Source organism: Vigna radiata, unplaced genomic scaffold (genome assembly GCF_000741045.1).
Source record: "Vigna radiata var. radiata cultivar VC1973A unplaced genomic scaffold, Vradiata_ver6 scaffold_43, whole genome shotgun sequence".
Lineage (NCBI taxonomy): Eukaryota > Viridiplantae > Streptophyta > Magnoliopsida > Fabales > Fabaceae > Vigna > Vigna radiata.
In genome coordinates, this window is record NW_014542924.1 from 1,174,700 (window position 1) to 1,187,191 (window position 12,492).

Below are 12,492 nucleotides of genomic sequence, written 5' to 3' on the forward strand. Positions count from 1 at the left end.
AATGTCATCTAAAAACAAACACAAAAAACATACAAAAAACCTGCTCCTTGAAGAATTTCAATCAAGAAGTGAGAGTGACAACACCGTAAATGAGAGTAAGTTCCGTGAGAGTGATTTGTGAGAGCAGAGGTTACTTTTTTGGTATACACAATGAGTGAAGAGAGTATTTTATTTTTTAAGGTTTCATAAATAAAATAATAAATTAAAAAAATAAACTTAGGTAAGTGGGTTGGCGGGCCAACCCGACCCACCACGGGTTCAACCCACATGAACCGGGTTTAAATGAGCCGGATTGAAATCTGACCCGCATAAAAAGTTCAATTTTTTCAAACCCTACCCGGTCCGAACCCGTGGCGAGCCAGGTTGGCTCGCGGGTTGTGACCCATTTTGACGGCTCTACATAAAGTGTTATTTTGTAATTAATAGTGTAGTTTTCGTACATTAACAATATACATGTTAATTATTAACTTTTAAATTGTCTTTTAATATTTAAATAATAATAAATGAAAGAAAATCAAAAGATGTTATTTTTATACAACGTCAATAATAAATTTTAGGAAAAATACCTTTTTTGGTCCCAGTTTTGGTTGGTAACATTCGAAATGGTCCTAATTTGTTTTTTCTGTTCACTTTAGTCCTAAAAAACGTAATTTATGTTCAATTTAGTCTTTTTTCTGTTCAATGTAGTCCTAAAGAACGTAACTTGATTAAATTGAACACAAATGACATAAAAAGGACTAAATTGAACACAAATTACGTTCTTTAGGACTACATTGAACAGAAAAGTAAAATAGGGACCGTTTCGAATATTTCCAACCAAAATTGGGACAAAAAAAAGGTATTTTACCTAAATTTTAACATTAAATTTAAATTCTGTACTTTCAATGTTTTGAGTTGTCTAATGTTCTAAGAAATCTCATTTTTTTTAAAGATCTTCGATTCAACAATAATTAAAGAAATATTTTTCACATTCATTTTGAGCTTATACAAGTATATAATATTTATGCAAAACTCTTATAATCCTCCATTAGATTATGAACTACGAACGTAATACTAAATATTTTTTACTTTCACAATTATTGTTGAGTTATCACTCCCAACTACAAATAAAAGATAGTTTGATTGAAAATAAGGATAATTTAGAGATATATGGGATCACTCTTGTCCAACTTCATGAACAAAGGGTATTAAAAGATATATCTGTCAAAGATTTACACAATCTAAATAATGATCACTCTATTGCTTGAGTCCTCTTTTGCTTTAACTTGCAAGCTTTTTTCCTTGTGTTGCAATGCTTCAAAATTATATCAAGTATATGATATTTGATTTTGAATCTCAAAATGAATATTTTGTTGTTAGACTCCTTTAAAAAAATATTCTTATTATATTTATATTCTTTAAGTATATTTACTTTAATTAATTATTTCATTATTGTATATTCTTTAGGTATATTCACTTCTATTAATTACTTCAAAATAAGAGACTTATAACTTTGAAATGAGTTTATAAGGTGGAAGTAAATCCAAAAGAAGAAATTATGAGGCATAAGGCCATACTTATGGCCACTAGTAAAAAAGCACTATTTTAATGCACTATATACGCTTCAGTTTTGTAAAAACTGAAGCATATATAAACGTGGTGACATTTCCGTAAATTTGACAAAGTTATATGCCTTAGTTCACTAGCAACCGAAGCATAAATAGTTTGTTGTCTTAGTTATATAGGCAACCAAAGCATAATAGCCTGCAAAATCATTTTAACCCTTCTACAAGTAAGACTTTTCATCTGACACGTTTTCTGAAAAAGGGATACTGCCTCAGTTGTTAGGGGAACCGAGACATAAAACCCTGCCAAATCCCTCTGCAACCACTGATACACCCTGGCATAACTCAGATCATGACCTACTGTCTTGGTTCTGAAGAGAACCGAGGCATTATGTCCTATAAGACACCTGCAACTTTTGGAAGTAAACGTTTCAACTTCATTTTGTCAACTGATTCTGTCTCGGGTGTCTAACCAACCGAGGCAAAAGGTCCTAGGTACCTTTGAAATATCAGAAACTGAACGTTCCAACTTCATTAACGTCAAGCTCTACTGCCTCAGTTGTACATAACCGATGCGATATACTACTTCAACCTTGGTTTAACTGTGAACCGAGACTTATAGTGTGAAGCATATCTTCAAATTTTCCATTTTCTGAAAGGAATAGGCATCAGTTGCCATAAAAATCAATGTGGTATGGTCTTTATTGCCTTAGTTGTCTACTTAACTGAGGTAATATCGTTTATTTACATCCAGAAACACAATAAGGGTTTCATTTACATGAAAACAATTTTCTTCTTCCTCGCAACTGCACTGTTCCACTTCTTCCTCGCTCGCCTGAGCTTCCTCTCTTCTCACTTTCGCTGCCTCCAGTGCCGTCGTCGTCTTCGCCGTTTGTCGATGTCGCCGCCACCTATTATTCTTGCTGCCACGTTTTTGCTCTCTTCAAGTGGTAAGTTCTTTTTACCGACATCATTTTTTGTCCATTTTTATCTGTGCTTTGATAGTAAACCAATTTGAGATTGATATAATTTTAATTTGGTGATGAGAATCCATGAGTAGAGGGGGGTTTAGCCATATAAATTAGGGATATACAAATTTAGGGGAATAAAGTTTTGAATTGTTTGTGTTAAATTTTGTTGATAATGTAAATTTATTTATAATGTAAATTGGTGTATATTTTTGAATTAAGGATATAGAAATTAGGATAAAATAATTTTGAATTGTTTGTGTTAAATTGGTTGATAATGTAAATTGATTGATAACTTAAATATGTGTAGATTTTTGAATTAGGGATACAAAAATTAGGGAATATGATTTTGAATTGTTTGTATTAAATTGGTTGGTTTGGTGATAACATAAACTTTAGGAATCATGACAATAATTAATGTGTTGTTTGTTTTTGTCTAGATATTGTATTTTTGTGGTGAAGTTTTATAGCTTGTTAAATGAAAACATTCTCTATAGTTGACCGACTTTCACACTCCCAGGTTTCTATTCTTAAAATTTTACTTTTAATATGAACATGTAATTATTTGTTTGCTTAAATATATTGTTTGCTTGAATATATTGTAAGTTACACATGTAATTATTTGTTTGGTTGAATATATTGTTGTTGTGAATTAGCCTTAGTTTCCCGTTTGAGATTCAATACAAAAATTATTTACTATCTCCACAATTTTTTCAACAAATGTACATTTTTCAAATGAATAGAGAGGAAATGGTAATAATAATTTACAAGTATTGAATCTTGAATTGTCTGGTTGGACAATTTAAGAAGCGTAATAACTTTTTCATAGTTTATTAATATATATAAATTTTAATATGTCTTAAATTTCATGAAAATTGGCAGTTGTGTTTTGTATTGATCTTCGGGTGCATATTTGATTGTGATTTATAATCACTTTCAATTCATGTAACCTGAAAACCAATGGAAAAACTGGTTGAATTTCGTAAAATTTTAGATATGTTGTGTAAAATTTATACGTTTAATAAACTAAAAAAAATGAATCTTCTTGAATGGGATAGGGTCACACCTTGAATACAAAAGTGATCGAAATGATCATTCAAGATTATTGAAATTGTGTAAACAATTTTAGTAAACATGCGTACAGATCGACATTGGATTCACCATGCGTTAGTGTCGAGTACGAGAGAGGGGTAGCAGAATTTATATAGTTTGCGTAACGTAATGAGAGTATAAGTGATGATGACGTCAAGTTTAGATGTCCTTGTTGTTGAGATTGTTGACAACACAAACTCTAAATCAAACTGGTTTTTGATGATGACAACTCAGTGCTTAATAACAGTACATATGTTCTAGTATTACATGTTCTTATTCTGTAATGTTTGTCATATCTGCTGAACATGTTTTTGTTGAATTACATTGTATGTTCCTATGTTTGATTGAGTGTTATATTTGTGGAACATGCTTGTATTGAAATGTGAGATAAATTTTTTTTGATCATTACACATTTCTGGAAGAAAAGATCACTGGCACCTTTTGAACTTATATGTGTTGTGACAAAGTTCTAGTCCAGTCAAATACACTCTTAATTGATTCGACTATGCTAAAATCTTTGTACAGATTTTATGAACAAGTGCTGTGTGAGATTTTGAGTTGAAAAGAATTTCAAAGTGATTTTTCATGTGTCAGTGGACATTGTGGAATGCATATTCGACTGTGTTACTGTTCTGTTTGAAATTTTTTAAGCCTACAAGCTCCAACGACTATATTTTCAAAAGTTAGTTAAAACTGTGTGAACTGGTCAACTGTAATAAACGTGTCTTGACTTTGTTGACTGAGGAGCCTTTATGTTGACTATGTGTTATAACTGTTTTAATACAGTCGACTGTATTAGTAGGCTATTCGACTGAGAATGAATCTGATGAAAAAGAAAGCTATAAATAGACAGAACTCGAATTGTTCTGTGACTTTTGTGATCTGACATTTTCATTTTCCTGTTTCAGATTGTATTCTTTAGAAGCTCCAAGAATTCTCCAAGAAGACGGTGGTGATCTTGCTTGAGAGAGATTCAGAAGGAGAAGTCAATTGCTCTCACTGTTTGATCAATATCTTCACAGAGGAGGTGCTTCTGTTTGATCTTGAAAGGCTTGGCATCCTGTGAAGACTGCTGGTTTTTGATTGAAGGCTTGGCAACCTGTGAAGTCTGCTGTGATAGGCTCGACATCCTGTGAAGAGTGCTGGTGACACGTTGAGGATTGTTCGACGTGGGTGCAGATTTCAGAAGAGGGGATTCTTGCTGCAATTCTGGTTTTGTGTGTGCAACTATATTTGGTTTTGGGTTAGAGAGGAGATTTATATTTTTGCGTGGTGCTTNTATAAATTCCTTGTTGTAAAAACCGCAACCATTATAGTGCATTTGCTTCCNGGNTTGGAAGGACACTGGATGTAGGAATTGTTGGCCGAACCAGTATAAACACAGTGTTTGAATTTTCTCATCCCTGCACTCTTTATTTTCCAGTCGACTATATCTGCTAGGTAGTCAACTGCGTTTTTCTGCTGCATTGAATTTTCAATATCTTGCATTTCAAGGAAAGATCAAAAGTTTTGAATTTTTCATATCAAGATTGCGAAAAGATTTTAATTTTGAATTAACACCAATTCACCCCCCCTCTTGGTGTAAAAAGAAGCCTACCTGATTCTTAACAATTGGCACCAGAGCTGGTTTTCATAAGATATTTGAAAATTCAGTTGACTCTGTTTTTATTCTATTCGACTGTAAAACCTGGGGATGGATTCTGTTTCGCATTCAAAGAAGGCTTATGATTTTAGAATTGATATTGCATCTGCTCCCTATAATTTCAAGTTAAAATCTGTAACTGATGGATTCTTCGAAAACTTTGAAACAGGTAACTTGGAATGCAAGATAACTAGTGATGAAGAATCATGTTTGAAGATGCAAAAATCAATCTTGTTAAGCAGTAAGTTTACAAAGTTCTTGAAAAAGACGAATAATCAAGATCATTTTGTTGATGCCAAGAAAGGCAAGAAGAAAGAAGAACTGATCATGATGGCAAAATCCAGAGTAGTAAACCTGATCTGGAACAACAATTCAAAAGTCCTACATGGTACCTTGACAGCAGGTGTTCAAGACATATGACTGGAGACCGAACAAAGTTCTCAGAAATCTCATATAAAGTTGCGGGTCATGTCACATATGGTGATAACAACAAATGAAGAATCATCGGTATAGGTAAAATAAAAACTCCTTCATCTTATGAAATTAAAAATGTTTTTCTTGTTGAAGGGTTAAAGCACAATCTGCTCAGCATTAGTCAGCTATGCGACAAGGGATTGAAGATCTCATTCGAACCCAAATACTGTTTGATCAACAATGGAACAACAAATGAGTTGCTGCTTGTGGGAAAAAGGGTGAACAACATCTACTTAATCGACTTTGCAGATAATGCATTCGAATCTGTTGTATGCCTGATGACCAAAGAAGAAGATGTATGGCTATGGCACAAGAGATTGACTCACATCAGTATGAGTCAATTAAACAAGCTTGTCACTAAGAAACTGGTAAATGGCTTGCCCAAGATTCAATTCAAAACTGACATGTTATGTGATGCTTGTCAAAAAGGAAAGTTAACCAAACAACCATTCAAGAGTAAGAGTGAAATGTCAACAAAAAGACCTCTGCAATTGCTTCACATGGATCTATTTGGACCATCTAGAACAAAGAGTCTTGGAGGTAATTCATACGGGCTAGTTATTGTGGAGGACTATTCGAGATATACTTGGACCTTTTTCATTGTAGCAAAAAATGATGCACTCAAAGTCTTCAAGCGATTTGCTGCTACCATTCAGAACGAAATGGATCTTAAGATCAAGGCTATCCGAAGTGACCATGGAGGAGAATTTCAAAATAAGGATTTTGATGAATATTTGGCCGAAATGAGAATTACTCACAACTTCCTTGCACCCAGAACACCACAACAAAAAGGAGTGGTGGAAAGAAAAAACAAAGCACTTGAAGAATTGGCAAGATCAATGCTGAACGATAGGGACATGCCAAAATATTTCTGGTCAGATGTAGTGAGCACAATGTATTATGTACTGAACAGGACAATCATCAGGTTTATACTGAAATTGACACCATATGAATTGCTGAGAGGAAGAAAGCCAAATATTTCACACCTGAGAATCTTTGGAAGCAAATGCTTTGTATTGAATAATGGCAAAGAAAGTCTTGGAAAATTTGACTCAAAAGCTGACAAAGCAATCTTTATAGGATATTCCTTGAACAACAAGGCATACCGGTATATAATTAGAGAACTATGAATGTGGAGGAATCAATTCATGTTGCATTTGATGAGTTTATCATGACTCCAAATCATTCTAAACAAGTCAGGAACTCTGCTGAAGAAGATGAGAACACAGTGGATGAAGAGGGCCCTGAAGAAGCTACCGAGAAAGAAGATGAGGCTGAGCAAGTTGAAACTCCTAAAGCTGAGTCGATTAAAACATGGAAAGTACCAAGAAATGTCTCAACTGAAAATGTGATTGATGACATATTAAGAGGAGTATCCACAAGGAGACAACTAAACCAGTACTGCATGAACGTTGCCTTTGTGTCCAAAATTGAACCCAAGAAAGTTGAGGAGGCATTGAGTGATGAGAATTGGATGATTGCAATGCAAGAGGAACTGAATCAGTTCACAAGGAACAATGTGTGGGAACTGGTACCCAGAAAACCTGATTTACAAGTAATTGGTACAAAATGGGTTTTCCACAACAAAATGGATGATTCAGGTGAAATTATGAGAACAAAGCAAAGTTAGTTGCAAAAGGCTATTGTCAAGAAGAAGGAATCGACTATGATGAGACATATGCTCCGGTAGCTAGATTAGAAGCTATCAGAATACTTTTAGCCATTGCATCCACAATGAAATTCAAGCTATATCAAATGGATGTGAAAAGTGCCTTTCTAAATGGATATATTAAGGAAGAAGTATATGTTGAGCAGCCACCTGGATTCGAAGACTTTGAATACCCTGATCATGTCTACAAACTGAAGAAAGCCTTATATGGATTAAAGCAAGCACCAAGATCATGGTATGAAAGGTTAAGTGAATTTCTTGTAAAGAAAGGATACTCAAGAGGAAAAGTTGATTCCACCTTTTTTCATAAAAAGCTCAAATAAGGATAAACTTTATGTGCAGATTTATGTTGATGATATTATTTTTGGTTCTACTAATCCTATGTTGTGCAAAGAATTTTCAAAGGTCATGTAGGAAGAATTTGAGATGTCCATGATGGGAGAGCTGACATACTTCCTTGGTCTACAAGTGAAACAAACCAAAGATGGCATATTCATTCATCAGTCAAAATACTGCAATGATCTGTTGAAAAGATTCAAGATGCTGCTACTCCAATGGCAACTAACTGCTACTTGGATCTAGATGAGGCCGGTAAAAGTGTTGATCAAAGAATGTATTGAGGTATGATTGGATCGCTACTTTATCTTACTGCCAGTAGGCCTGACATAATGCATAGTGTTTGTCTCTGTGCTAGATTTTAATCTGCTCCTAAAGAATCACATCTTAGAGCAGTTAAAAGAATTTTAAAGTACCTCAAAGGTACTAAAGGCCTTGGACTGTGGTATCTAAATGGTACAAACCGTTTTCTAAATGGTTACAGTGATTCTGATTTTGGAGGTAGCAAACTAGACGGAAAAAGTACCAGTGGCACATGTCACTTACTTGGATCTTCATTGATCTCTTGGAATTCAAAGAAACAAGCACTCGAAAACTAAGCATATTGAGATAAGACATCATTTCATTAGAGATCATATAAATAGGGGTGAAATCAAAATTGAATATGTTGATACACTACATCAATGGGCTGATATCTTTACAAAACCTCTGAACAAAGAAAGATTTTTTACAATTTGAAATGAACTGGAGATTCGAAATGATAATAGTGTAAAATGATCAATTCGACTATGTTCTGATTGAAGTCAACTATGCTTAAACTGTCATGCATCTTTACACATTGACTTCTGTTTTGATATGATTTAATTCTTGCTTAACCACTATACTTGATCTGGAAAAGGTTTTTGAAAGGTTTTGCAGGAAGGACATTGCTTTGAAGATCTACATTTGGAATTCAACAGTTGCAAAGAAATGCATTCGACTACGTCTATATGGGCTAACAATTCCAATTCTGGAATTTGATTCTATCCTTACTGTTTGCTTAAATCATTAATATTCTATTATTATCTCTGATCTTTACAAGTTTAATATCCAAACTGAGATAATATTGTGAGATTGTTGATATTTGTATCATTGCATATAGATGTGATTTAATTGTTTGACTGTGATACAAATCTGTGCTTGAACTGTTGCTTAGTCTGTGATATTCTGCATTATGCACTCAAACTATTTTTGAAACTTATGCATAATGGCAGGGGGAGTATCACTGTTTTACACATTGTTTCATCACACATCTATATTTCAGGGGGAGTTTACATTGTTTTGTGATGAACTTGTGATTTTGAGAGCATCATTGTATTTCATAAACTGCATATCTTTTTGATGCATCTTTGTTGTTTTTCAAAACTACATAAATATCTGAAGCATTCCTTTCTTGTTAATGCACAAAGGGGGAGAGATATTCATGAGTGTATGAGAGCAAGTCTATATGGGGAGAATTGCTGCATCATACTTTATCTGCTTGATATTTTTGCTGTATATGCAGAGTAACTGAACTGTGTTAATGTTTCTGATATATATGTTTTTACTCTGTATTTTGTGGAACTGTATAAACATGGTTGAGTTATTAATCATGGTTGTGCATCATCAAAAAAGGGGGAGATTGTTGACAACACAAACTCTATATCAAACTGANTTTTGATGATGACAACTCAGTGCTTAATAACAATACATATGTTCCAGTATTACATGTTCTTATTTTGTAACGTTTGTCATATCTGCTGAACATGTTTTGGTGAATTACATTGTATGTTCCTATGTTTGATTGAGTTTTATATTTGTGGAACATGCTTGTATTGAAATGTGAGATAAAATGTTTTTGGTCATTACACGTTTATGGAAGAAAAGATCACATGCACCTTTTGAACTTATATGTGTTGTGACAAAGTTCTAGTCCAGTCGAATACACTCTTAATGGATTCGACTATGCTAAAATCTTTGTGCAGATTTTGTGAACAAGTGTTGTGTGAGATTTTGAGTTGAAAAGAGTTTCAAAGTGATTTTTCATGTGTCAGTCGACATTGTGGAATGCATATTCGACTGTGTTACTGTTCTGTTTGAAATTTTTTAAGCCTACAAGCTCCAACGACTATATTTTAAAAAGTTAGTTAAAACTGTGTGACCTGGTCAACTGTAATAAATGTGTCTTGATTTTGTTGACTGAGGAGCCTTTATGTTGACTGTCTGTTATAACTGTTTTAATACAGTCGACTGTATTAGTAGGCTATTCGACTGAGAATGAATCTGATGAAACAGAAAGCTATAAATAGACAGAACGCAAATTGTTCTGTGAGTTTTGTGATCTGACATTTTCATTTTCGTGTTTTAGATTGAATTCTTTAGAAGCTCCAAGAATTCTCCAAGAAGCCAGTGGTGATCTTGTTTGAGAGAGATTCAGAAGGAGAAGTCAATTGCTCTTACTGTTTGATCAATATCTGCACAGAGGAGGTGCTTCTGTTTGATCTTGAAAGGCTTGGCATCCTGTGAAGACTGCTGGTTTTTGATTGAATGCTTGGGAACCTGTGAAGTCTTCTGTGATAGGCTGGGAATCCTGTGAAGAGTGCTGGTGACACGTTGAGGATTGTTCAACGTGGGTGCAAATTGCAGAAGAGGGGGATTCTTGCTGCAATTCTGGTTTTGTGTGTGCAGCTATATTTGGTTTTGGGTTAGAGAGGAGATTTATATTTTTGCGTGGTGCTTTTATAAATTCCTTGTTGTAAAAACCGCAACCATTATAGTGCATTTGCTTCCTGGGTTGGAAGGACACTAGATGTAGGCATTGTTGGCCGAACTAGTATAAACACAGTGTTTGAATTTTCTCATCCCTGCACTCTTTATTTTCCAGTCGACTATATCTGCTAGGCAGTCAACTGCGTTTTTCCTCTGCATTGAATTTTCAATAACTTGCATTTCAAGGAAAGATAAAAAAATTTGAATTTTTCATATCAAGATTGTGAAAAGACTTTAATTTTGAATTAACACCAATTCACCCCCCCTCTTGGTGTAAAAAGAAGCCTACTTGATTCTTAACACTTATGTGAACTGTTTGAATGAGAGGAAGTTGAACGTAACTGATATTAGGGAAGATCTTATCTGTAATGGTTTCGTACGAAGTTATACAACATGGATATGGAAGGCGAATTAATAGGCTTTCCAACTATCTCTCCAACTTAAAATGTATTTGATTCCACCTTGGAAGATTGACTAGAAGAAGATAACTTAAAGGACACGTTCCACGATGTTGGCGCAAAAGCTTTTTCCTAAGCGCATGTGTATGAAATGATGTCCACTGATGCAGAGACTCCTTTATATGTGGGTTCAACTAAGCTTACACAGTTGTCAGCGGTGTTAAGACTCATGAATTTTAATGTAACCAATGGATGGAATGATAAGAGTTTTACAGAATTGTTGTCACTATTGAATGAAATGGTTCCAAAAGGCAATACATTACACAGTCGTAATTATGTTGAAAAAAAATTATTTGTCCGATGGGTATGGAGTATAAACAGATACATGCATGCCCGAATGATTGCATATTATATAATGAAGTTTTGAAAAAGTGTCCAAAATCTGGGTTATCACAATACAAGTCAAAAATCAACACTGAAGATAGTGCTCACACAAAAAAGAATGGTTCTAATTTGAAAGTAGTTTGGTAACTTCCTCTCATGGCCAGACTTAAGCATTTATTCGTGAATCTGAAAGATGCTAAAAACCTAAGATGGCATGCAGATGACAGAACAACTTATGCGCTGCTTCGTCATCCAACTGATTCAAAGCAATGGAAAAATATTGATCAAGAATTCCTCCAATTTGGTCAAGAATGTAGAAACCTTAGGTTTGATTTTGCTATTGATTGAATGAACCCATTTTGTAATTTAAGTACCAGTCACAGTTGTTGGCCCGTTATACTGATAATTTACAACTTATCTCCTGGATTGTGCATGAAAAGAAAGTATATGATGTTGTCAATGTTGATATCTGGTCCAAAGCAGCCTGAAAATTACATAGATGTTTATTTCAGCCCACTAGTTGAAGACTTGAAGTTGTTGTGGGTTGATGGGATTGAAATATTTGATGCCTTTGCTTCTGAAACATTCATGATGCATGCCATTTTATTTTGCACCATTAGTGACTTCCTAGCTTACGGTAATTTGTCGGGGTACAGTGTGAAGGGTCATAAAACATGTCCTATATATGAAGAAAACACTACACCTCATTAATTAAAACACAGAAGGAAGATAATGTATATTCATCATCAAAGATTTTTACAAGTTAATCATCCGTATCGAAGGTTAAAAAAAGCATTCAATGGAGAACAAGAAAAAGACGATGCACCAATTCCACTTACTGGCATTGAAGTTCTTGAAAAATTTAATAAAGTGCATCATGTTTTTGGGAAAACATCCAAGAAGTCATCTATAACGACCCCTTGGAAGAAGAAATCAATATTCTTTGATCTTCCATATTGGTCAAAGTTAGATGTTGGATATTGCATAGATGTTATGCATGTAGAGAAGAATATGTGTTATAGCTTGATTGTTACACTACTTAACATTCTGGGAAAAACAAAAAATTGAGCGAATGTTTGTTTAGATTTGGTTGACATGAAGATATGAGAAGATTTGACACCAAGGGAGACTGGTAAATGTACTTATTTTCCCCATGCATGTTACACAATGTCCATGTTGGAACAATCGGTACCGATAG